Raw genomic sequence first — 23,362 nt, forward strand, 5'->3', positions numbered from 1 at the left:
GGAAAGAAGCCAGAAGCGGCCTCTCCTTTATAGAAGGGAGGTAAGGACCTGCCCTCAATAAACATAAAAGGAGTTTACAATTATGTTGAAGCAGGAAGAAGTGCCAGGCCCACAGCTAGGTAATAACTCCTAACATGTGCAGTGGAATTTGTAGTCTCCTAAACACCTTCATGCTCACTGACCCACTGAATCTTGATAACAACAGCCAAGGCAGGGATTTTCATGCCCGTTTTAGAAATGCGGAAGCTGAAAGTCTGAGTGATCACATGACCTCGCTGACCAGTTGCATGGCTGGTCCTTGAAGCCAAATTTTCTGGTTCTCCATCTAGTCCCCCTTCCACTGTCTATTATGCTGGCCACAGGTTGAAGACCATGCAGAGCAACTCAACCTCTCTGTCACTTACATCTGCTGTTATTCTTTATATCCACCTAAGAGAAAGTTTAGCAAAGACTTAATTTCATAGCTGGAGAACAGCTAGGTGCCGAACCAGCGTGGGTGCCCTCAGAATATGTCCCATCACATTTACCTTGCTTGTTACAGTTGGCCAGGGGTTGAGAAAATAACAGGTGTGCACGGTTCCCGTGCTTTACCATCTAAGAGTGCTCCAACGGGGTGGTCCTTCACCTGTGGTTTTCTGACCTCCTTGCAGAAAACCATCCAGGGAAGACTTGGTATCCTCCTGAGTTTCTGTTATCCTAGAGGATGGGGCCCTTCAAACCAGCCCTCCTTCCTCTATCTCGAGTGTTTGTCCTGCTGCAAGGCTCTTGTTCACAGACTGGAGGTCTGAAAGTACAACAGGAATGAAGCAGAGTGTGACCTGGGATCTTCTCAGAGACCCATTGCCCCAAATGAGGCATTTTTAGCAGGTTGCTCTAAGCCAGTTGGCCCCAATAACCCTGGGCAGGCCCTATGGGATGTTTTCTCCAACTTGGAAGCCCTGACTTTCAGGTTAGTACCTGTGGTGGGGTGGCGGTTGGGGGTGATCACAAAGAGCTCATGTGTCTTCCTCGGGATACCTCTAGAACACCTGTTGAGTGACGTTTATGGACCTTTGGCTGGGATCTGACCTGAGAAGTAGAAAGAGGAGGAAGTGGCATCACCATAGAAAGAGAAAGAAGTCTGTAGAGATATCTACATGATGTAGGGAAAGGGGGGGTGCGCACACTTGAACTTGTGAGTGCGGGTGTGCTGCCTGATTAAGCAAGAGTATACCTGTGTATGTTCACACTAGGGTGAGTGAGCATCCTTTTGTGTGTAGATCCTTGAAATTCAAGCAGGGTATATTCTGAGAACTTGACATTCCCAAATCCTCAAGTATCTTTATAGGATATTTCCCCCCCTTAAATTAGTAGAGCGCATACTTGAAAAAAAAAAAGTATTTTGATGACCTCTTCAGATCTTTAATGATTCCATTACTAAAGACCAGAGCCATTTATAAAATATTAAAATTAATTCTCCACTAAAATGAACTCCCCTCTCCATTGCCTCCTATCATTACTCAACCAGCATTCATGCAGAGTAAAGCAAAGCTTCTAAGCTGAAAGGAGGTCATGATGAATGATAATGCCACGCCCCTATTAACTTTTGTGGCAAAGGGAAAACACCTTGCAGAACCTTTCCTGTGCTTAGAGTCAGCCCATAGCCACACGACTGCCTCTGCCACCCAGTGCTTTATGGAAATGTTAATGGGGCTCCCAGCTGTATTCCAAGAGCATTTCCATGGAGAATCCTGGGTTCCCTGGGCAAATTCTCACAATACTCAACTGCCTTTTGAGCAGTCACCAAAGTATTCATTCCCACTCAGTGAGCAGTTTTTACCCTGGCTGAAGCACTTGCTGAAATGATTTCATATATCTTCTCCTTGTTTTCAAACACTCACAAATCGGAGCCACCATCAAATTCAACATCCACTCCTTAATTCACCCATGGCTTCTATTTTCTAGCTAAAACCCATTACTTCCTTAGACTCCTCACTTACTTTTCACTTCCATTACCACCTTGGGCAGTTGGCTTTATTTTGGGAAATGATTTTTCACAATAAAATAAAGATTTTCATCACTTCACGGGAATCGCTGCATAAACACAAGAAGAGAACCGGAGATGTCCACTAGTCAGCCAGGTCTGCCCACTAGACAAATGTCTCCCTCCTATGTGATTCAAATCTAAGCCTCAGTATCATGAGGAATGGTGTCCTGGGTCAAAGTTCTCTTTATGGAGACTGAACCTTCAAGGATCTGCAGCCCTAAGGGCAGAAAATTTCTATGGCTGTGGTTTAGATGTGCAGGTGGGACCAAGGTTGGCCTGGAGTTGAGGTCTTGAAGGTTTCATGGCTAGTGGGCTAGCTGGAGTCTGGGGTCAAGATGAGAGATCCAAGGTCCAATTCAATGGACCAGGGACTCCCTGGGAGTTCAGGGACCCTCGTAGGTTTCCTGTCCTATAAAATCCAGATCTTGAATCATTGCTTCCTGGAAGCCATCCCTGACCTCCCCCTGGCCTCTGCACAGCAGGATAGCTGCTTTCCTGAAGTTCATGCCGCTACTGCCATGCCTCGGCCATTGGGCCTGGGGCTCTGTGCTGGGCTTACCTGCTGGCTTCTCTCTGCATCCCCCATGAGACTGTGAACCCCTGAAGGCCAGAATTCTCTTCCATCCTCCTCAGCCAAACCTTCATTTTGCTGCTTCTCGGCCCGTGGAGAGGATGCGCCCTTTTCATAATTCCCTGCACTCAGGACCAGCTTCAGGGGTGTAAGGCCTGTGTGGTCGCACAGGGCACCAGGGCCCCTTGCGTGGCTTCATGCTCTGCTGCTACTATCTTGCAATTCATTTTTCTTTTGAATTTTATTTTATTTATTTTTTATACAGCAGGTTCTATTAGTTATCTATTTTATACATATTAGTGTATATATGTCAATCCCAATCTCCTAATTCATCTCCCCCCCGCCACTTTCCCCGCTTGGTGTCCATGCGTTTGTTCTCTACATCTGGGTCTCTATTTCTGCCTTGCAAACTGGTTAATCTGTAGATTTTTCTAGATTCCACATATATGCGTTAATATGTGATATTTGTTTTTCTCTTTCTGACTTACTTCACTCTGTATAACAGTCTCTAGGTCCATCCACGTCTCCGTAAATGACCCAGTTTCGTTCCTTTTTATACCTGAGTAATGGTCCATTGTATATATGTACCACATCTTCTTTATCCATTCGTCTGTCGGTGGGCATTTAGGTTGTTTCCATGAGCTGGCTATTGTAAATAGTGCTGCAATGAACATTGGGGTGCATGTGTCTTTTTCTTTTTTATTATTAAATACTTCTCTTTCCACTGTTTATTATTAATGTACAAAATATACAAAACCAAAAGAAAAAAGAAAATACTCATCCTCAAATCCACTGTGGCTCTAACCCAAGACCCTGCACAAAACCCAACCAATCCACTGTTTTCATAGAAAACAACTGATGCTGAGACAGGTGAAGGAGAGGACTGGGAGAGGGCAGGTCATCTTATCGAATCCACCCAGGAAGCACCTGGTGGGGATTCAGAGGTGGCTGACAGGGCAAGGGAGCTGGAGGCCTCACACCCACGAGGTTCCAGGAGGGGGCCAGGAGCGCACTAACTCCCAGAGGCAGTGCGTGTAGTGTGACTGGTATGCCCAGCACACCGGGCTTCAGTTGATGAAAAGCTGGTCTCACTGAAGCGTTGTAATTTCCAGAATGAGTTGCAGGCAAGGGTGGACCACCACCAATGGCCTCACCTATGCCAGCTAAAACTTTTCACCGGATGCTGATGTGAATTTGCCATCATTGAACCTAGCAGACCCATGATGCAAACTTGGGTGTTCACGGAAGATTGCAACATCTTACTTGAGAAAGGACTCAATGTAAAGCCTGTGTCAGGGGAGCAGTGGGGATGACGTGTTCCAGAACTCAAATCCAGCCTGACTGAGTCCTCTCAGTGCAGTGGGATCCACAATACCCCTTTTACCATCTCCCCACCCCTCGAGGAAGCATGAACTTGGCTGGGATGATTTCATAAGTGCAGCTGATCCCATGTCAGAGTTCTGTGTGCATGTGGAGGGCCCACAAGGGGAGAGTAGAGGTGTTCTCCAGGATAACCAGCTTTAGGTTCTCAGGCATAAAGGGTAATACCGGAGAGGCTCTTGGCATAAAGGGCAAATCTCCTCAAAAAGTGAAGCCAACTCGGTCTCCTCTTCAGCAGTCCAGGGTACGGAATGTGTCCAGTCTCTCTCCTCCCCAGACTGGAGGAAAATATGTACATCAATGCGCACCAGTGATCAGAAAACCCCCAGGAACCCAGGCAGGTGGGCATTGAGGGGGCCGGTGCCTCATCCGCTGGGAAAAGGGGAAAATGGGCCTCACAGAAGCCATAAAAGGGTGGAAGGAGCAAGGCTGCAGTCCACAGGGGTGTGGGCGGGGCGGGCAGGTGGTCCCTAGGGCAGGGGGTGCCCATTGACACCCGGGTGGTAGAAGGCACAGTTGTTCTCATAGCGGCAGTTACCCTTCATCATGAAATGTCGACAAACAGGGCGATTTGACATGTTTCCTCCATGGCTGTGGCCTCCATCATGCCATCGGTGGCTGCCTCCGCCATGGCCAGGGCCACCATGGCCACGGTGCTCATGAGGGGGTGGCCCTCGATGGTCGTGGCCTCGGTGACCAGGGCCATCATGAGGCCAGTGGCCATGGGGGCCCCCCGTGTCCAGGGCCTTCATGGGGCCGATGTCCACCGCCAGCACCCATTCCTCCACCAGGGCCTTCATGAGGACGATGGCCACTGCCACCACCCATGCCGCCGCCAGGGCCTTCATTGGGGCGATGCCCACCGCCCATGCCACTGCCAGGGCCTTCATGGGGATGATGTCTGCTGCCACTGCTCATGCCCCCACCGGGGCCTTCATGGGGACGATGCCCACCACCTCCGACCATGCCCCCACCAGGGCCCCCTCGTCCATTTGGAGGTCCTCCTCCAGAGCGACCTCCTCTGGCCCCTCGGAATGGAGGAGGAGGAGGAGGCGGTGGTTCACTCCCGCCTCGGCCACCACGGCCTCTATGGTATGGCCCCGGACCTGGTCCCCCGCGCATCGGGCCATCCCGCATGGGGTCACCTGGGCCATCCCAGAAGGGATCACGCCCCCAGGGAGGGGGTGGGGGACCCAGGAGACGTGGACCACTGGCCCACCTGGGCCCCCAGGGCCTCCATGGGGATCTGGCATAGGTCCACCAGGCCCAGGGGGGAAGTGCTGCATGCCCTTGGGGCCCCCAGGGCCTCCCGGTGGGAAACCATTGGCTATGGGACCAGGGCCTAAGAGTCCATGAGGCACCAGCATCTGCTTGGTCTTGTCTGAATAGTCTGGTTGCTTCAGGAGTTCCTCTGAGGGATGAATGTTAGGGCTACCCATGATGGAGGTGAGGATCTCCTGCACATTGATGCCTCCTCCTCCAGGACCCTGGGGGCTCTTCCTGGCACCCATGCTTCCCATAAGATTGGCCAGAACAGGAGGCAACTTGGAACTGCCTTCCCCATCGGGTGAGCCACCGGTCCCCCCAGGCTCCAGGGTCTCAACACATGGGGTCTCATCCATGGAATATTCCTCATCTAGGGGGATGCGTTTTGGGGGGATAGGCTCATAGGGCTCAGGATCAGGCTTGTGAGGACTTTCCCTTGTTCAGGAAGAGCTCCTGAAGGATCCCCTTCTCCCGCTCAGCCTGGATGTACCGCTCCTGACTGTTGCTTCCAGGGGTGACAAGAGGCGAGGGCAGCACCAGGGGCCGGGGGCACACCCAGGGCACCTTCTCCTCCATGTTGTCGTGGCTCAGACGCCGGGCCGTCTCAAACGCGTGTCGGTCTGACAGTATCTCTCGCTTAGTTGCCTGGCCGAACTCCTTGATCTTATTCACATTCACTCGTTCAGTTTCATCCAGTTCACAATAGAAATACTCTCTCAGTTTGCCCTCCTCAGGCCAAGTCACAGTTTTCCTCTTCCTGCCTTTCCAAGTCAGCTGGCTAGGATCTCCGGGACTCTCCACTGGCTTTGCAACCAAAGAGGTAGTATCCATGAGCTCTGGGACTTCAACAGGGGGATCTGGGGTCCCTGGACGTTCTGTGTCCATAGCCGCAGAAGGAGGTGCTGGCGCTGGGGAAGGAGGTTTGGCTGTGCTCGGTTCTGTGCTCGTTTTCCCTTCAAATGGGCTTGGCTTGGCAGCTGTGGGTGACAGCACCTTCTTCTTAATTTTGATGCCTGGAACAGGGGCTGAATTGAGCACATCCAGAAAGCCCAGGCCCCCCGTAGGCTGTGGCAGGATGATCTTCACATTGATCTCTTCGGTGGCGTTGGGCGTCGTGTTGAGTGGCTTGTATTTCTTCTCTGCAGGGGGCGCAGCATCTCCTGGGGCAGCTGTGGAACTCTGACGCTTGAGGGGGATGGGCTTAAGGTTGTACTTGTCAGAAAGCACCCCTGCACTGGCATTCTTCCTCGCAGGCACCGAAGACGGGGTCTCCAGCTCTAGGCCGGTGGAGCGGAGCTTGGCGTGACCGGGCGCCGTGGTTCGGAGGGACTTGGGCTTCTCCCTCTCCTTCTCTGGGGCCTCCTCAGCCCGAGTCTCAGCCTTCACCTCAGTCAACGGTCGCTCAGGAGGGGTGGTTCGACTCTTCCCCTCTTCTTTCCGTTTCTTCTTATCTTTCTCAGCAGGCTGGGTACTGCTCTGGGAGCGGATCACAGCCGTCCAGTCGCTGGCAAGGACTGAGGCCAATTTCCGGAGCTCTGCTTGAGATGGTCAACAGTGAGTGGTAGGTGCTGCAGGGTCAGTAGAATTTGCTGCAAGAGGGGAATGTTGTTGGTTGTCTTTGAATATGTCAGCCAATTGTTAAGAAGCTTGTAACCACCAACATCAATAAACTTGACCAATATTTCTGGTGAACGGGTCTGCAGGAGAATGTTCAAGTAAGTGCATCGACTCACTATCTTTCGTGCTTCCTTCATCAGACTGAAGATCTTCGAAATCCCATCCACACTCTTGACTTCTCCATCTTGGTTAAGGAAGCTCTCCAGGCCCTCGAGAAGCTCTTTGGGGTCTATGGGACCCGAACCCATGATCGAGGTTTTCATCCAGTTTTTTTGCGACATCAGCACCTCGGGCTCAGTGGGGGAGGGGGTTAAAATTTTGGAGAAAAGAAAAATAAAACAACCAACCAGGACCCAAAACTCAATTATTTGGGGGGCCTCATTGGATCAAAAAGTCTCCTTAAAAAAAGTAAAGGCCAACTCAGTATTCATTTCCCCCCCACCCAACTCCATGTAGGGAGGGGGGTCGTAGAAAAAAAGTTCTGAGTGGATTAAAAAAGTAAACGCTGGATGAGTGAATTTGGGTGGCTTTGGGAAGGGAGGGTGGTTGATTATTTTTGAAGTTATGTGGTGACGGTCCCTCAGCCACAGATTTCAAGTCCCAGGCAGCGTGGGCTGGTGGGGTGGGCAAGATAGGTGGGAAGGGGCAGAAGACACAAGTGGTTGGGCTGGTGGCTGCTGTTTTCCCTTTTCCCCGCTCTCTCAGGATCCTTTCAAGGGCTTAGATGTTGCTGCGGCTTGTTTCTTTTCTCCTCGTGGCCGGCCCGTCTTTCTCCGAGAAAATTCAAACCTCTAAACAAACCCCAGAATCTGCATGTGTCGTTTTAAATTATGGTTTTCTCTGGGTATATGCCCAGTAGTGGGATTGCTGGGTCGTATGGTAGTTCTATTTTTAGTTTTTTAAGGAACCTCCATACTGTTCTCCATAGTGGCTGTATCAATTTACATTCCCAGCAACAGTGCAAAAGTTCCCTTTTCTCCACACCCTCTCCAGCATTTGTGGTTTGTAGATTTTCTCATGATGCCCATTCTAACCGGTGTGAGGTGATACCGATTAGAAACTACACCTCATTGTTTTTTGTTTTTTTTTTAATTCATGCTCATGCCTAATTTGAAATTTTCTGCTATTTCTTTTCTTTCTTTTTCTTTTTTTGAAGATGTTGGGAGTAGGAGTTTATTAATTTATTTTATTTCTTTTTGCTGTGTTGGGTCTTCGTTTCTGTGCGAGGGCTTTCTCTGGTTGCGGCGAGCAGGGGCCACTCTTCATCGCGATGCGCGGGCCTCTCACTATCGCGGCCGCTCTTGTTGCGGAGCACAGGCTCCAGACGCGCAGGCTCAGTAGTTGTGGCTCCCGGGCCTAGTTGCTCCGCGGCATGTGGGATCCTCCCAGACCAGGGCTCGAACCCGTGTCCCCTGCAGGCAGAATCTAGCAGGCAGATTCTCAACCACTGCACCACCAGGGAAGCCCTCATTGTGGTTTTGATTTGTATTTCTTTAATAATTAGTGATGTTGAGCATCTTTTCATGTGCCTCTTGGCCATCTGTATGTCTTCTTTAGAGAGATGTCTATTTAGGTCTTCTGCCCATTTTTTGATTGGATTGTTTGTGTTTTTAATATTGAGCTGCATGAGCTGTTTATATATTTTGGAGATTAATCCTTTGTCCGTTGATTTGTTTGCAAATATTTTCTCCCATTCTGAGGGTTGTCTTTTCGTCTTGTTTATGGTTTCCTTTGCTGTGCAGAGGCTTTTAAGTTTCATTAAGCTCCATTTGTTTATTTTTGTTTTTATTTCCATTACTCTAGGAGGTGGGCCACAAAAGATTTTGCTGTGATTTATGTCATAGAGTGTTCTGCCTATGGTTTCCTCTAAGAGTTTTATAGTGTCTGGTCTTATATTCAGGTCTTTAATCCACTTTGAGTTTATTTTTGTGTATGGTGTTAGAAAGTGTTCTAATTTCATTCTTTTATATGTAGCTGTCCAGTTTTCCCAGCACCACTTATTGAAGAGACTCTCTTTTCTCCATCGTATATCCTTGCCTCCTTTGTCACACATTGGTTTACCATAGGTGCATGGGTTTATCTCTGGGCTTTCTATCCTGTTCCATTGATCTATATTTCTGTTTTTGTGCCAGTACCATATTGTGTTGATTACTGTAGCTTTGTAGTATAGTCTGAAGTCAGGGAGTCTGATTCCTCCAGCTCCATTTTTTTTCCCTCAAGATTGCTTTGGTTGTCTCAAAAAATTTTAAGACTTTTTTGTTCTAGTTCTGTAAAAAATGCCCTTGGTAATCTGATAGGGATTGAATTTGTAGGTTGCTTTGGGTAGTATAGTCATTTTCACAGTATTGATTCTTCCAATCCAAGAACACGGTATATCTCTCCATCTGTTTGTGTCATCTTTGGTTTTTTTTCCATCAGTGTCTTATAGTTTTCTGAGTATAGGTCTTTTACCTCCTTAGGTAGGTTTATTCCTAGGTATTTTATTCTTTTTGTTGCAATGGTGAATGGGATTGTTATCTTAATTTCTCTTTCTGATCTTGCATTCTTAGTTTATAGGAATGCAAGAGAATTCCGTGCATTATTTTTGTATCCTGCAACTTTAACAAATTCATTGATGAGCTCTAGTAGTTTTCTGGTGGCATCTTTAGGATTCTCTATGTATAGTTTCGTGTCATCTGCAAACAATGACAGTTTTACCTCTTCTTTTCTAATTTGTATTCCTTTTATTTCTTTTTCTTCTCTGATTGCTGTGTCTAACACTTCCAAAACTATGTTGAATAACAGTGGTGATAGTGGACGTGCTTGTCTTGTTCCTATTCTTAGAGGAAATGCTTTCAGTTTTTCACCATTGACAATGATGTTGGCTGTGGGTTTGTCGTATATGGGCTTTATTATGTTGAGGCAGGTTCCCTCTATGCCTACTTTCTGAAGAGGTTTTTATTTTATTTTAATTTATTTTTTTAACATCTTTATTGGAGTATAATTGCTTTACAATGGTGTGTTAGTTTCTGCTTTATAACAAAGTGAATCAGTTATACATATACATATGTTCCCATATCTCTTCCCTCTTGCATCTCCCTCCCTCCCACCCTCCCTATCCCACCCCTCTAGGTGGTCACAAAGCACCGAGCTGATCTCCCTGTGCTATGCGGCTGCTTCCCACTAGCTATCTGTTTTACGTTTGGTAGTGTATATATGTCCATGCCACTCTCTTACTTTGTCACAGCTTACCCTTCCCCCTCCGCATATCCTCAAGTCCATCCTCTAGTAGGTCTGTGTCTTTATTCCCGTCTTGCCCCTAGGTTCTTCATGACCTTTTTTTTTTTTTTTCTGGAGAGTTTTTATCATAAATACGTGTTGAATTTTGTCAGAAGACTTTTCTGCATCTATTGAGATGATCATATGGTTTTTATTCTTCAATTTACTAATACGGTGTATCACATTGATTGATTTGTGTATATTGAAGAATCCTTGCATCCCTGGGATAAATCCCACTTGATCATAGTGTATGGTCCTTTTAATGTGTTGTTCTATTCCGTTTGCTAGTATTTTGTTGAGGATTTTTGCATCTATTTTCATCAGTGCTATTGGTCTGTAATTTTCTTTTTTTGTAGTATCTCTGCCTGATTTTGATATCAGGGAGATGCTGGCCTCAAAGAATGAGTTTGGGAGTATTCCTTCCTCTGAAAGTTTTCGGAAGAGTTTGAGAAGGCTGGGTGTTAGCTCTTCTCTAAATGTTTGATAGAATTCACCTGTGAAGCCATCTGGTCCTGGGCTTTTGTTTGTTGGAAGATTTTTAATCACAGTTTCAATTTCATTACTTGTGATTATTCTGTTCATATTTTCTATTTCTTCCTGGTTCAGTCTTGGAAGGTTATACCTTTCTAAGAATTTGTCCATTTCTTCCAGGTTGTCCATTTTACTGGCATAAAGTTGCTTGTAGTAGTCTCTTATGATGCTTTGTATTTCTGCTTTTGTAACTTCTCTTTTTCCATTTCTTATTTTATTGAGTTGAGTCCTCTCCCTCTTTTTCTTGATGAGTCTCGCTAAAGGTTTATCAATTTTGTTTATCTTCTCAAATAACCAGCTTTTAGTTTTATTGATCTTTGCTATTGTTTTCTTTGTTTCTATTTCATTTATTTCCTCTCTGATCTTCATGATTTCTTTCCTTCCACTAACTTTGGGTTTTGTTTGTTCTTCTATCTCTAGTTCCTTTAGGTGTAAGTTTAGATCGTTTATTTGAGAGTTTTCTTGTTTCTTGAGGTAGGATTATATTGCTATAAACTTCCCTCTGAGAACTGCTTTTGCTGCATCCCATAGGTTTTGAATCGTCTTTTTTTCATTGTCATTTGTCTCTAGGTACTTTTTGATTTCCTCTTTGATTTCTTCAGTGATCTCTTTGTTATTTAGTGATGTATTGTTTAGTCTCCATGTGTTTGTGTTTTTTACATATTTTTCCCTGTAATTGATTTCCAGTCTCATAATATTGTGGTCAGAAAAGATACTTGATATGATTTCAATTTTCTTAAGTTTACCAAGGCTTGATTTGTGACCCAAGGATGTGATCTATCCTGGAGAATTTTCCATGTGCACTTGAGAAGAAAGTGTAATCTGCTGTTTTTGGATGGGACGAAAATATAAATTTTAAACATCAATTAAATCTATCTGGTCTATTGTGTCATTTAAAGCTTGTGTTTCTTTATTAATTTTCTGTCTGGATGATCTGTCCATTGGTGTAAGTGAGGTGTTAAAGTCCCCCACTATTATTGTGTTACAGTCGATTTCCTCTTTTAGAGCTGTTAGCATTTGCCTTATGTATTGAGGTGCTCCTATGTTGGGTGCATAAATATTTATAATTGTTATATCTTCTTCTTGGATTGATCCCTTCATCATTATGTAGTGTCCTTCCTCGTCTCTTGTAACATTCTTTATTTTACATTCTATTTTATCTGATATGAGTATTGCTACTCCAGCTTTCTTTTGATTTCCATTTGCATGGAATATTTTTTTCCATCCCCTCACTTTCAGTCTGTATGTGTCCCTAGGTCTGAAGTGGGTTTCTTGTAGACAGCATATATATGGGTCTTGTTTTTGTATCCATTCAGCAAGCCTGTGTCTTTTGGTTGGAGCATTTAATCCATTCACGTTTAAGGTAATTTTCAATATGAATGTTCCTATTACCATGTTCTTAATTGTCATGGGTTTGTTTTTGTAGTTGCTTTTCTTCTCTTGTATTTCCCAGTAGACAAGTTCCTTTAGCACTTGTTTTGGAGCTGGTTTGGTGGTGCTGAATTCTCTTAGCTTTTGCTTGTCTGTAAAGCTTTTGATTTCTCCATCGAATCTGAATGAGCTCCTTGCTGACTAGAGTAATCTTGGTTGTAGGTTCTTCCCTTTCATCACTTTAAGTATGTCATGCCACTCCCTTCTGGCTTGTAGAGTTTCTGCTGAGAAATCAGAGTTCCTCTGTATGTTATTTCTCATTTTTCCCTTGCTGCTTTTAATAATTTTTCTTTCTCTTTAATTTTTGCCAATTTGATTACTATGTATCTTGGCGTGTTTCTCCTTGAGTTTATCCTGCCTGGGACTTTCTGTGTTTCCTGGACTTTGGTGGCTATTTCCTTTCCCATGTTAGGGAAGTTTTCAACTATAATCTCCTCAAATATTTTCTGGAGCCCTTTCTCTCTCTCTTCTTCTGGGACCCCTATAATGTGAATGTTTGTGTGTCTTATGTTGTCCCAGAGGTCTCTTAGGCTGTCTGCATTTCTTTTCATTCTTTTTTCTTTATTCTGTTCTGCAGCAGTGGATTTCACCATTCTGTCTTCCAGGTCACTTTCCCGTTCTTCTGCCTCAGCTATTCTGCTACTGATTCCTTCTAGTGTATTTTTCATTTCAGTTATTGTATTGTTCATGTCTGTTTGTTTGTTCTTTAATTCTTCTAGGTCTTTGTTAAACATTTCTTTCATCTTCTTGATCTTTGCCTTCATTCTTTTTCCAAGGTCTTTTTCCAAGATCATCTTCACTATCATTATTCTGAATTCTTTTTCTGGAAGGTTGCCTATCTCCACTTCATTTAGTTGTTTCTGTGGGGTTTTATCTTGTTCCTTCATCTGGTATATAGCCCTCTGCATTTTCATCTTTTCTATCTTTCTGTGAATGTGGTTTTTGTTCCACAGGCTGCAGGATTGTAGTTCTTCTTGCTTCTGCTGTCTGCCCTCTGGTGGATGAGGCTATCTAAGAGGCTTTTGTAAGCTTCCTGATGGGAGGGACCAGTTATCTAAAGGTCAAGATCGTTAAACATCTGACAATTGTATCCCTTACTCTAGGTACTAAAATGGCAACCACAATCTGTTTCATCATCTGGGTGTTATTCATAACAGATACTGTATGGACTCGAAGTGTGAGACAGGTTTATGAGGCAAATGATTCAGAGGACTGGATGGTGCATGACTTCCATTGTCCCAGGGAGTGTTTCTGTCCCCCCAGTTTCCCTACTGCTTTGTACTGTGAAAACCGGGGTCTCAAAGCAATCCCTGCTATACCATCAAGGATCTGGTATCTTTATCTTGAAAACAACCTGATAGAAACCATTATCCTGATGCGCACAGTACTCTGTGTGTGCCCTCCAAGAGTGGAATCTCTGTTTCCCCCAGTCCTGTCAAAGTCCTGCAATCAAATCCCACTAGACTTCAAAGTCTGATTTTCTAGGAATTCCTCCTTCCATTGCCAGACCCCCAGGTTGGGAAGCCTGACATGGGGCTCAGAACCTTCAGTCCAGTGGGTGGACTTCTGTGGTATAAGTGTTCTTCAGTTTGTGAGTCACCCACCCAGTGTTTATGGGATGTGATTTTATTGTGATTGTGCCCCTCCTACCTTCTCCTTGCAGCTTCTCCTTTGTCTTTGGATATGGGTTTTTTTTTTTTTTGGTGAGTTCCAGTGTCTTCCTGTCGATGATTGTTCAGCAGTTAGTTGTGACTCTGGTGCTCTCGCAAAAGGGAGTGAGCACACGTCCTTCTACTCCGCCATCTTGAACCAGTCTTCTATCTTGCAGTTCTTAACCATGCTTTGAACAAGGGGCTCTGTATTTTGCACTGGGCTTTGCACATTATATTGCTGTTTGTGCGTGCATAATACACTGGTGACCAGGCAGTGGTTTTGGAGGGTTGGTATGCCTAGACATTAGATGAGAATCCCTAAGGGCAGGGACCACAGTTATCCAGCACTTTCTGACAGCACCCAGCATCGGCCTAGGCACAGGGGCATCCATCCAATGGCCTTTACCCACTCGCCTTGGCTGGGGCAATTTGAAAGTCAGGAGAGGGTTCCCTGCACCCAAGGAGACTCTTTAATGAGAGCCCTGGACCTACTCCTGAAGGTCATGTGTTTAGGGCACTAAGCATGGAAGGCATTTGTCCTCTGGCATTATTTCAAAGCCAAATGGCAGTAAAGCCAGGGATGCTGGGCTCCGATGAGGCCTCACAAATCAGGTAGGATGCAAAACCATAGGCCTTTTTATCAGGCCTCGTCCCAAGAGGACTTGTAGGGGAAGCGGGGAACATGGGGACCTGAGCTTCATGGTCAAGGGGAAGAGGATGAGTGGGGAGAATAATTCTAATTCCATCCTGGGTGGCTTTGATTCAAGCCTATGAGATTTACCAAGCAGTTGCTTGCTAAATAGAGGTGACCAAGGGGGACAGAGGCAGCACAGGTGCCGAGACCAAGCAGCCCTCTGCCTCTGCCTCTTGGAGGTTAAAGAATAATAGTTTCCTAAGCACTTTCCATGTGCCACTTGTGAAACTGCTGAATGCTTATGTGAAAAAGTACAAGTTCTCATTCAACCCTCCACAGTCCTATGAGGGAAGTGTTAGGAGTGTCGCTGTTTTCTAAATGAGGAAACAGATCCCAGAGAGATCTGATGACCTGTTCGTGGTCATCCAACTTGTTAGGGGCAATGCAAGGTTGTAACCCAGACCTATCTCGTGCCGCAACTCACTGCCCCTCCCCTGTTCTACATCAGTGGCCTCTGGGGTCCAGAGGAGGGGCTTTCATATGAGGGGAAGGGGTCGTACATCAGTCCCACCAGGCAGGGCCAGAGGAGAGAGGAGGCTTGGGTCCCCATCCTCAGGAATAGAAACAGAAAAGCAGAAGTATTGTTGAGAGTGGGAGGTGTGAGTCCCAGAATTATCTCAAAAAGCCTCAGCACCTTGAGGATTCTAGAACCTTTGTCATTGCGCCACTCCAGTTGCTTAATTTTCCATCCAGCAGACGTTTCCAGAGAGCCCGACATGTGCCAGGCAAGTTTTACTAGGCACCGGAAGGGTAGAAATTAAAAGATAAATTGCAAATATTTATGCGGTGCCGAGCTGCAGATGTGCCATGCAGTGGGAAAACACGCAGCAGTGGATGGTAGGTGTTCCGAGGAGGTGTGCTCAGAGCGGGGCTGCCAGACCCAGCCTGGGCCAAGTCAGGGGAAATGTCTCAGCCAGGTGATGGCGGATCACACACAAGGCAATGGCATTTAGAAGCCTGAACAGGAGTTTTCCAGGGTGAGGAGGATGGAGGATGCCAGGGAAGGTGGTCCAGGCAAAATGGGCAGCTCCAAGGTCAAAGGCACAGAGGATGGAGAGACCAGCATCTGAACGGGAACATCTTGGTGGTCCGTTGCCTACAGCTTGGGGTTGTAAAGCAAAGAACGTAGGAGAGGCCACAGAGACAGGACACAGGCCCTGCGGAGGAGTTTGGCCTTTATCTTGGAGGTCTCCTTGAGGATAAGGGAGAAGTTCATCAAATGATGACGCTACCCGTCCCCAAATGTGGCTCTCCCTCTCCCGGGAAGGCTTGGGTGCAGCACAGATTATTGGGCGAGGGACTGGATAAAGGGCGTTAAGGAAGAGAGTGATGTGGTCAGGGATGCATTTGAGAGATCACTCTGGGAGCCACAGCGAGGAAGGCAGGAGGGCGGGATCTGGACTCTCACCCTGTGACAGCAGGATCTGGGCTCTCAGGTGGGTGGTGCCTGCCCTTTCTTCCTTCCTTCACTTATTCATTCATTCAGCGGATATTTACTGAGGGCCAGCTATGTGCCCGGCACTGCTCTAGTGCTAAGAATAGGAAGGAACGAATCAGAAACCTCTTCCCCAAGGAGCTTACATTCTAGAGAACATAAACAATCAAGTTAAATGACTACAGACTGTGTTAGATGGGGAGAGGTGGGGCGAGGTGTGGGGCTTGCGATTTTAAATAGGATGGTCAGGAAAGATCTCACAGAAAAGCTGACATTTGAGGAAACAGCTGTTGGAGGTGAGAGAGTGAACCTTCTGATCTTTGGGAGGAAGATGGTTCCAGGCAGAGGGAACTGCAAGTGCAAAGGCCCTGAGGCAGGAGCAGGGGGTGGGAGTAGAGCAGTAGAGAGGAGGGCAGACGAGGAGGAGTTTGTGTGGGACCTTGCAGGCCTTCCCAAGGACTTCAGCATTTACTCTGAGAGGGGAAGCTGTTGGAGCATTCAAGCAGAGGAGTGGTAATAAATTTATTACTGCAGGGTTGTTTGTAAATCAGATGTTTGTCAAGTGAATCCAGCTTAAAATCCCCTACGAGAACCCAGGCTGACCTAATGGTCCTTGCTTGGAGGTGGCTGGTTCCCACAGAGCAGGTGCATTTGCAGAGTCCTGCTTTTACCAAATTAAATCTTTATGTCCCCACCCCGCCCAACCCTTCTGGGAGAGAGAACCAGACCCTCAAATAGCAACACTGCCCAGTTATAGCACTCGCTTTTCCCTGCCCCGGGGACTGCTTCTAGGCAGATCAGCTCACCCTCATTATAAGTGGATGAAGCTAGGGTTAAGACAGGAATAAAGACACAGACCTACTAGAGAATGGACTTGAGGATATGGGGAGGGGGAAGGGTAAGCCGTGACAAAGCGAGAGAGTGGCATGGACATATATACACTACCAAAGGTAAGGTAGATAGCTAGTGGGAAGCAGCCGCATAGCACAGGGAGATCAGCTCGGTGCTTTGTGACCACCTAGAGGGGTGGGATAGGGAGGGTGGGAGGGAGGGAGACGCAAGAGGGAAGAGAGATGGGAACATATGTATATGTATAACTGATTCACTTTGTTATAAAGCAGAAACTAGCACACCATTGTAAAGCAATTATACTCCAATAAAGAGGTAAAAAAAAAAAAAAATGTGGATGAAGCCTTCAGGGAGCAGAGGAAATATGCAAAGAAGTTGGGAATCATGAGAGTGAGGCTGCTGGGCCCTGCAGTCAGAGTTCCTGAACAAAAAAGCCTGAACATTCTCCCTCTAGCTGAGCCCGCATGCACTTGCTGAATGCCCTCCATCCCAGCCTAAACAGCCACGTACCATTTATTGGGCACTTACTATGTGCCAGGATCTGTGATAAGTACTTTACATGATCTATCTCATTTAATTCTTTCAACACCCCTGAGTCTTAATAACTCTCATTTCACAGATGAGGCACCTGAGGATGAGAGAGGTGCAGTAGATTTCTCAAAGTCACACAGCTCAACTGGAGCCTGGGTCTGTCTGACTCCAGAAGCCTACTTGGAGCCACTTGTCCCAACTGTCACTGAAACATTGGCGGCCACTGCTTTCCAAACAGGAGAGGGCACACCAGGCCAGGAGATCCGATTCCCAGTGAACACAGCTGTCCAGCCCCCCACAGCATAATGGGACATCGGTGGCAGGCTGTGGGGAAGGGGCAGGGTTGGGGGCCAGGCTGGGCTTGAACTGGGGGAAGGGGCCAAGCTGCTGATCGTAATGAGGGTGCGCAGCAACATAACTGCAGAGCCCCAAACGTCCCCTGACCTATCTGCATGGGTCTGATCCAGTGGGTGAGACCAGGCAGAGAGGCGCTCCAAGCCAAAGAGTTCTGGGTACTCTGTCTTTTTAAAGTAGGACTCCAGCTGGCCAGCAAGGGGTTGGCAGACAGTGATGCTCTCTGTCACATTGATGGGCTGGATTTAGTTCAAGGTCCAGTGCTAGCTGGGAATGGGAGAGAAGGACAGGAGATGGAGACAGAAACCCTGACCCAGGCTTGTCTGAGCCAACACAGAGATCAGAGAAAGGATGGGCGGCATGGCCCACTCCAGACCCTGTCCCCCATGGGCATGCGCCCTGGAGCACTGTCTCCCAATATCTTACTAATTCCAGAGCCGCCTTCAAACCAGATTTGTCCCCAATCTGGGGGCGACTTCTAAAGACCTATGCGTAGATTCTGCAAAACACCAAGAAAGAACTGCAAAACTCTCATTCTCTGGAAAGATTGTTAGCTGGGAGAGGAAGCGTCTGATTCTCGAGCTCAGAACGGTTGGCAGATAAGTTTCCATTTCCATGCGAAGTGATTGTGGCCCCCGGGCTCCCCCAGCACCCGGTGCAGGCTTCTGCTCCAGCCCCCCCTCATCTTCCTGTAATTATTTGCTTATACATCTGTCTCCCCGACAAGGCCACCACGAGCCCCTGGAAGGCGGGGTCTGAGTCTGATCCATTGCCCTGTCCCTGATGCCTGGCACAGGCTGCTCCATAGAGTTCTAAAATAAATTAGTGAATAATTAGGAAGAAACGGCTGCCGGAGAGCTCCAAGGTTCCGAGCCAGTGGTCTGATAATGCCTGTGCGAGTGCAACGGGCTCCTGTGCATTTTGTGTGCTGAATAATTGAGTGAGGGATGCCAGAGGCAGAGCAGGTGTGAGATTTCTCGGACCTGACAGATGAAAGACAGTTTCAGTACACAGGAGGCGGGGGTGAGGTCGAGACACCTCCTGGGGCTTCATCAGGAGGAAAGGGTAGGGTGAGGGGCACAGCTTCAGATGGAGGAAGTGGACAGGAGATCCTGGTGCTGGGAGCACCAGGGACCACAGAAGGGGGCAGGGGCAGGGTAGGTGGACCCTGAGACCCAGAGGGCTGCCATCTTATGGTGACCAGTATTTGGAGAGGGGCTGGAAGTCCAGGTATAAGATAAGACTTCATTAATTCATTCAACTTGTGTCCTCGGCGCTAGGGCCCAGCAGTGAAAAGATGGTCGCTGCCCTTATGGAGGTTGACTTCTAGTGTGGATTCAGGTCAACAGGTAAATAATCGAATTTCAGAGTGGGATAAGCAGTGCACAGAAACAGGGCCAGGGAGAGAGAGCGGTGAGTTGAATTATTGTGGACTGACCAGTCCAAGAGGGCTTCTCGAGGAGCTGACACTTGAGCAGACACCTGAGTGATGCCAATGCACCTGCTTTGGTGGCTCTGAATTTGGCACGTTTGAGGAGCTGCCAGAAGGCCTCAGTGGCAGGAGACAGGGGCTCAGTGGGGAGGGAGGGGGCACGTGACCAACTGTGCTGCTGTGTCCTGACCCAGGCTTTCCCGGGACGTGGGGCTTTCTGTACTAAATCTGGTCCCAGGCAAACTGGGACTGAGCTGGTCACCTAGAGGTGGGACCGGAAAACAGAGAGGAGGGCGGGGGCCGGAACATGCAAGGCTGCTGCCTCTGAGGCCGCACTGAGGGGTTTGGGTTTTATTCTGCGTTTGAGGGGAATGGAAGGCAGCAACTCCTTTTTGATGTAACAAGTACCTCTGAGTGCCTCTTCTGCGCCCGGGGCTGCTCTGAACAGTGAGCGGGGGTGGGGTGCACACAGTCCTGCCTTCACGGATTTGGGGCTTTTGTGGTCTCTCACACTGGCAGTGAAGTCACTGCTGCCACACGTTTTCTCTTTGCCATTTTCCAGCTAAGCTTGAGATAAACAAAGGAAAACGTCTGTAGCGATCAGAGCAGGTGCTTTCCTTTCCCATCCAGATCACCGGGACACTATTTCCAGACATCATTTCATTGTTACAGAGAAGGAAGAGCATGTTATCTGATCTCACGCTGCAGCCCAGGTCACCTGAAAATCAAATCCAGGCTCACTTTGCACACCTGAGTTGGAAGGGCACAGGGCAGCTGGGAGGTGGAGATAAGGGGACAGTTTCAGCACAGCCTGGTGAGGGCCGTGGTGGCTGTTTGAGTGGGGAGCTGTCACAGAAGCAACAGCGAACGTCTACTAAACACCGACTGTGTCTGCTTCCCATTGCCATGTCACAAATTGCCACAAACAGAGCCACTTAGAACACATTTATCATCTCACAGTGTCCTGGGTCAGAAGTTTGGGCATGGCTCCACTGGGTTCTCTATTCAGGGTCTCACAAAGCTGGAAGCTAGGTGTCTGCTGAGGCTGGGGTCTTATCAGAGGCTTGGGGTCCTTGCTCCAGCTCACGTGACCGCGGGAAGATTCCATTTCCCTGCAGCTGTAGAGCCATGGCTGCTGGCTTCTTTAAGATCAGCAGAAGAATTTCTGCTGCTTCAAGTCTCTGACCACCAAAGCCTCAGGCTCACCGGATTTGGTCAGACCCACCCAGAAGATTTGGGGTTTTTTTTAACTCGGAGTCAGCTGTTTTGGGTTTTAATTATATCTGCAAAAAAAATCTTCCTTCACCTTTGCCAAATAACTCTGTCTAATCATGGGCATGACATCCCATCATATTCATGGGTCGTACCCACACCAAGGGGAGGGCGTTATGGAGGTGGGACCCAGAATTCTGCTTACCATACTAGCCACGTAAGAAGTGCTTTACACACATCAGTTCGTTTAATTCTCAGAACGATCCTATGGGATGGATGCTGCTATTGGCCCCATTTTACAAGTTAGCAACGTGAGGCTGAGAGAGGGTGAGTAAGAAGGCTGAGGTCCACAGCTAGGACCTCAGGAGAAGCTGGTGCTTTGGCAAAGCACAGTGTCCTGGAGCCAGGATCCCTGTGGCAGTCAGGGAAGGAGGAGGGGAGGGGAGCCCGCCAAAGTTCCCATTGCTGTTTCTAAAATGTTGCCATGGAAACCCTGCATGAACCGTCACTTAAAGAGCTGTTTGATTATTTTTTCAGGGTGGCACCTGCAAGCACATAGCAGCAGCACCAACACACACACACACACACACACACCGTGGTTGAGTTCATGGGCCGAGTGGCAGGCGCATGGCAGGAGGTCCGGAAGGTCCACGGATAACGGAATATGCTCATTGGCGTGATCAGGGCCTGGTGAGCATCCCTGTTGTGGGGACCCAGATCTGGGGAACCATTCAGGTCCTCTTATTTTTCACTGACTGTGCGCCCAGAGGGAGCCGTCTCCCAGTTGCTCCCTTCTTTCCTCCCACCAGGCCTACATTCCTGGCCCCATCCCGGCCACGTCCTTCCTGGGCCTTCTCATAGCAGAAGTCTTTTTTTTTTTTCTTTTTTTTTTTTTTTAACATCTTTATTGGGGTATAATTGCTTTACAATGGTGTGTTAGTTTCTGCTTTATAACAAGGTGAATCCGTTATACGTATACATATGTCCCCATATCTCTTCCCTCTTGCGTCTCCCTCCCTCCCACCCTCCCTATCCCACCCCTCCAGGCAGTCACAAAGCACCGAGCTGATCTCCCTGTGCCATGCGGCTCATAGCAGCAGTCTTGGTGCCTTGGCCCAACCAGGGAGAGGGTGAGGCCACTGTAGAATTCATGGAAGTCAAGCCCAGACAAGGGACTCAGGAAGGCTCCAAAGCTGCTCACTAAACTCCTTTGAGGAGTTCAGCTCCCATCATGACACAGAAAAGCCTGGACACTAACTGATCTTGTCCCATATCTTGAAGTGAGGGCGGGCCCAGCAGACTAAGGAGGCAGGAGGTCCAGGGTAATAATTATGTCGACAACTATGATCATAATGACTGTCAGCTAGTATGACTTCTGCCAGGGCCCACACAAAGTTCTTTGTGTCCATTGTGTCTAATTGCTCATTTGTCAGTTCATTCAACAAATATTTATCGCACAATGGCTGTGCCAGGCTCTGGGTCTACATGTGTGAAACGGTGAGACTTGGAGCTTATGTTCTCGTTCGGGGAGACAGACAATAAACAAAAGGGGAAAAATGACCCATTGCAGTAAGTGACACAAAAAGGATTAAAATAGAACAGTGTTGAGGACTTCCCTGGCCGTTAAGTGGTTAGGACTCCGTGCTTCCACTGCAAGGGGCACAGGTTCGATCCCTGGTCAGGGAACTAAGATCCCGCAGGCCATGCGGCATGGCCAAAAAATAATAATAGTAAAATAAATAAAAGGTTAAAATAAATAAATAAATAGAATAGAATAGTTGGAGGGAAGGCCCGGGGGCTTCTTTGATTTGTGTGGTGAGAGAAAGCCTCTCTGAGGAGGTGAGAGTTAAGCAGACATCAGAATAAAAGGCTGTGCCAGGGAGAAGGTACAGCTGATGCAAAGGCCCTGAGGCAGGAACTGGCTTGGTGAGCCTGAGGAACAGAAGGAAGGGCCGGTGTGTGTGGAACGCGGAGAGTAAGGAATAGAGGGCAGGAGCGGAGGTTGGCCAAGGATACTTTGTAGGTTCAGGTGAGGCGTATGGGTTTTATGTGAAGGGAGATGAAGTGCCTTTGAGGTATTTTCAGCAAGGCAGATGCATGCTCTAACTTGTGTTTTAAGAGATCACTCTGGCTGCTTCTCGAAGAATGGCTGTGTGGGCGCGAGAGAGCAGTCAGAGGTCTAGTTAGTAGACGTCTGTGGGGACCGGGAAAAGGATGCTGATGGCTTGGACCATGGAGGCCGCACTGCAGCGGGAGAGAAGGACATGTATTCCGGTGTGGTCAGCAGCGCTAGCTGATGATTTGGATATGGGGGTGGAGAAAAGGTTTCTGGACTACTCCTAGGCTTTGGAGGTGAGCAGCAGGGTAGATTCCATCCTCACGAGAACTCTAAGGCACACTGTTATCTGCATTTCACAAGTTAACAAAGCAGGCCCACAATCACCTGACATCTGCCACAACATGGATGACCCTTGAGGACATTACGCTAAGTGATAAGAAATAGTCAAATTGGGGCTTCCCTGGTGGCGCAGTGGTTAAGAATCCGCCTGCCAACGCAGAGGACACGGGTTCGAGCCCTGGTCCGGGAAGATCCCACATGCCGCGGAGCAACTAAGCCCGTGTGCCACAACTACTGAGCCCGTGTGCCACAACTACTGAGCCCACACGCCTACAGCCTATGCTCCGCAATGAGAGAAGCCACTGCAATGAGAAGCCCACGCACCACAACCAAGAGTAGCCCCCGCTCACCGCAACTAGAGAAAGCCCGCACGCAGCAGCAAAGCCCCAGTGTAGCCAAAAATAAATAAATTAATTTAAAAAAAAAAAAAAGACATAGTCAAATTCACAGAGGGAGAGAGTGGCAGTTGCCAGGGGCCAGGGGAAGAGGGGATAGGGTTAGTGTTTAATGGTTATGGAGTTTTCTTTTCACAAGCTGAAGAGTGCTGTGGGTGGATGCTGGTGAGGGCAGCGCAACAAGGTGAATGTACTGAATACCGCTGAACTGTGCCTTAGAAAGGGTAAAGATGGTCAATTTTACATTATGCGCATTTTCCACAATTTCAAAAAAAAGGAAAACAGGCCCAGGATCACACTGTTAGTATGAGGTCAAGCCAGGTTTTGAAC

General features: G+C 47.8%; 1 protein-coding gene and 1 pseudogene across 1 annotated transcript in view; one reads left to right on the top strand and one right to left on the bottom strand.

The window, feature by feature from the left end:
* Positions 1-23,362, top strand: part of CSMD2 (CUB and Sushi multiple domains 2) — a 621,436-nt gene that overhangs the window by 130,226 nt on the left and 467,848 nt on the right. The gene's annotated exons all lie outside the window — the stretch shown is intronic.
* LOC103087001 (serine/threonine-protein phosphatase 1 regulatory subunit 10 pseudogene) lies at positions 4,448-7,108 on the bottom strand (annotated as a pseudogene).

The sequence above is a fragment of the Lipotes vexillifer genome, unplaced genomic scaffold, assembly GCF_000442215.2.
Source record: "Lipotes vexillifer unplaced genomic scaffold, Lipotes_vexillifer_v1.1 scaffold213, whole genome shotgun sequence".
Taxonomy (NCBI): domain Eukaryota; kingdom Metazoa; phylum Chordata; class Mammalia; order Artiodactyla; family Lipotidae; genus Lipotes; species Lipotes vexillifer.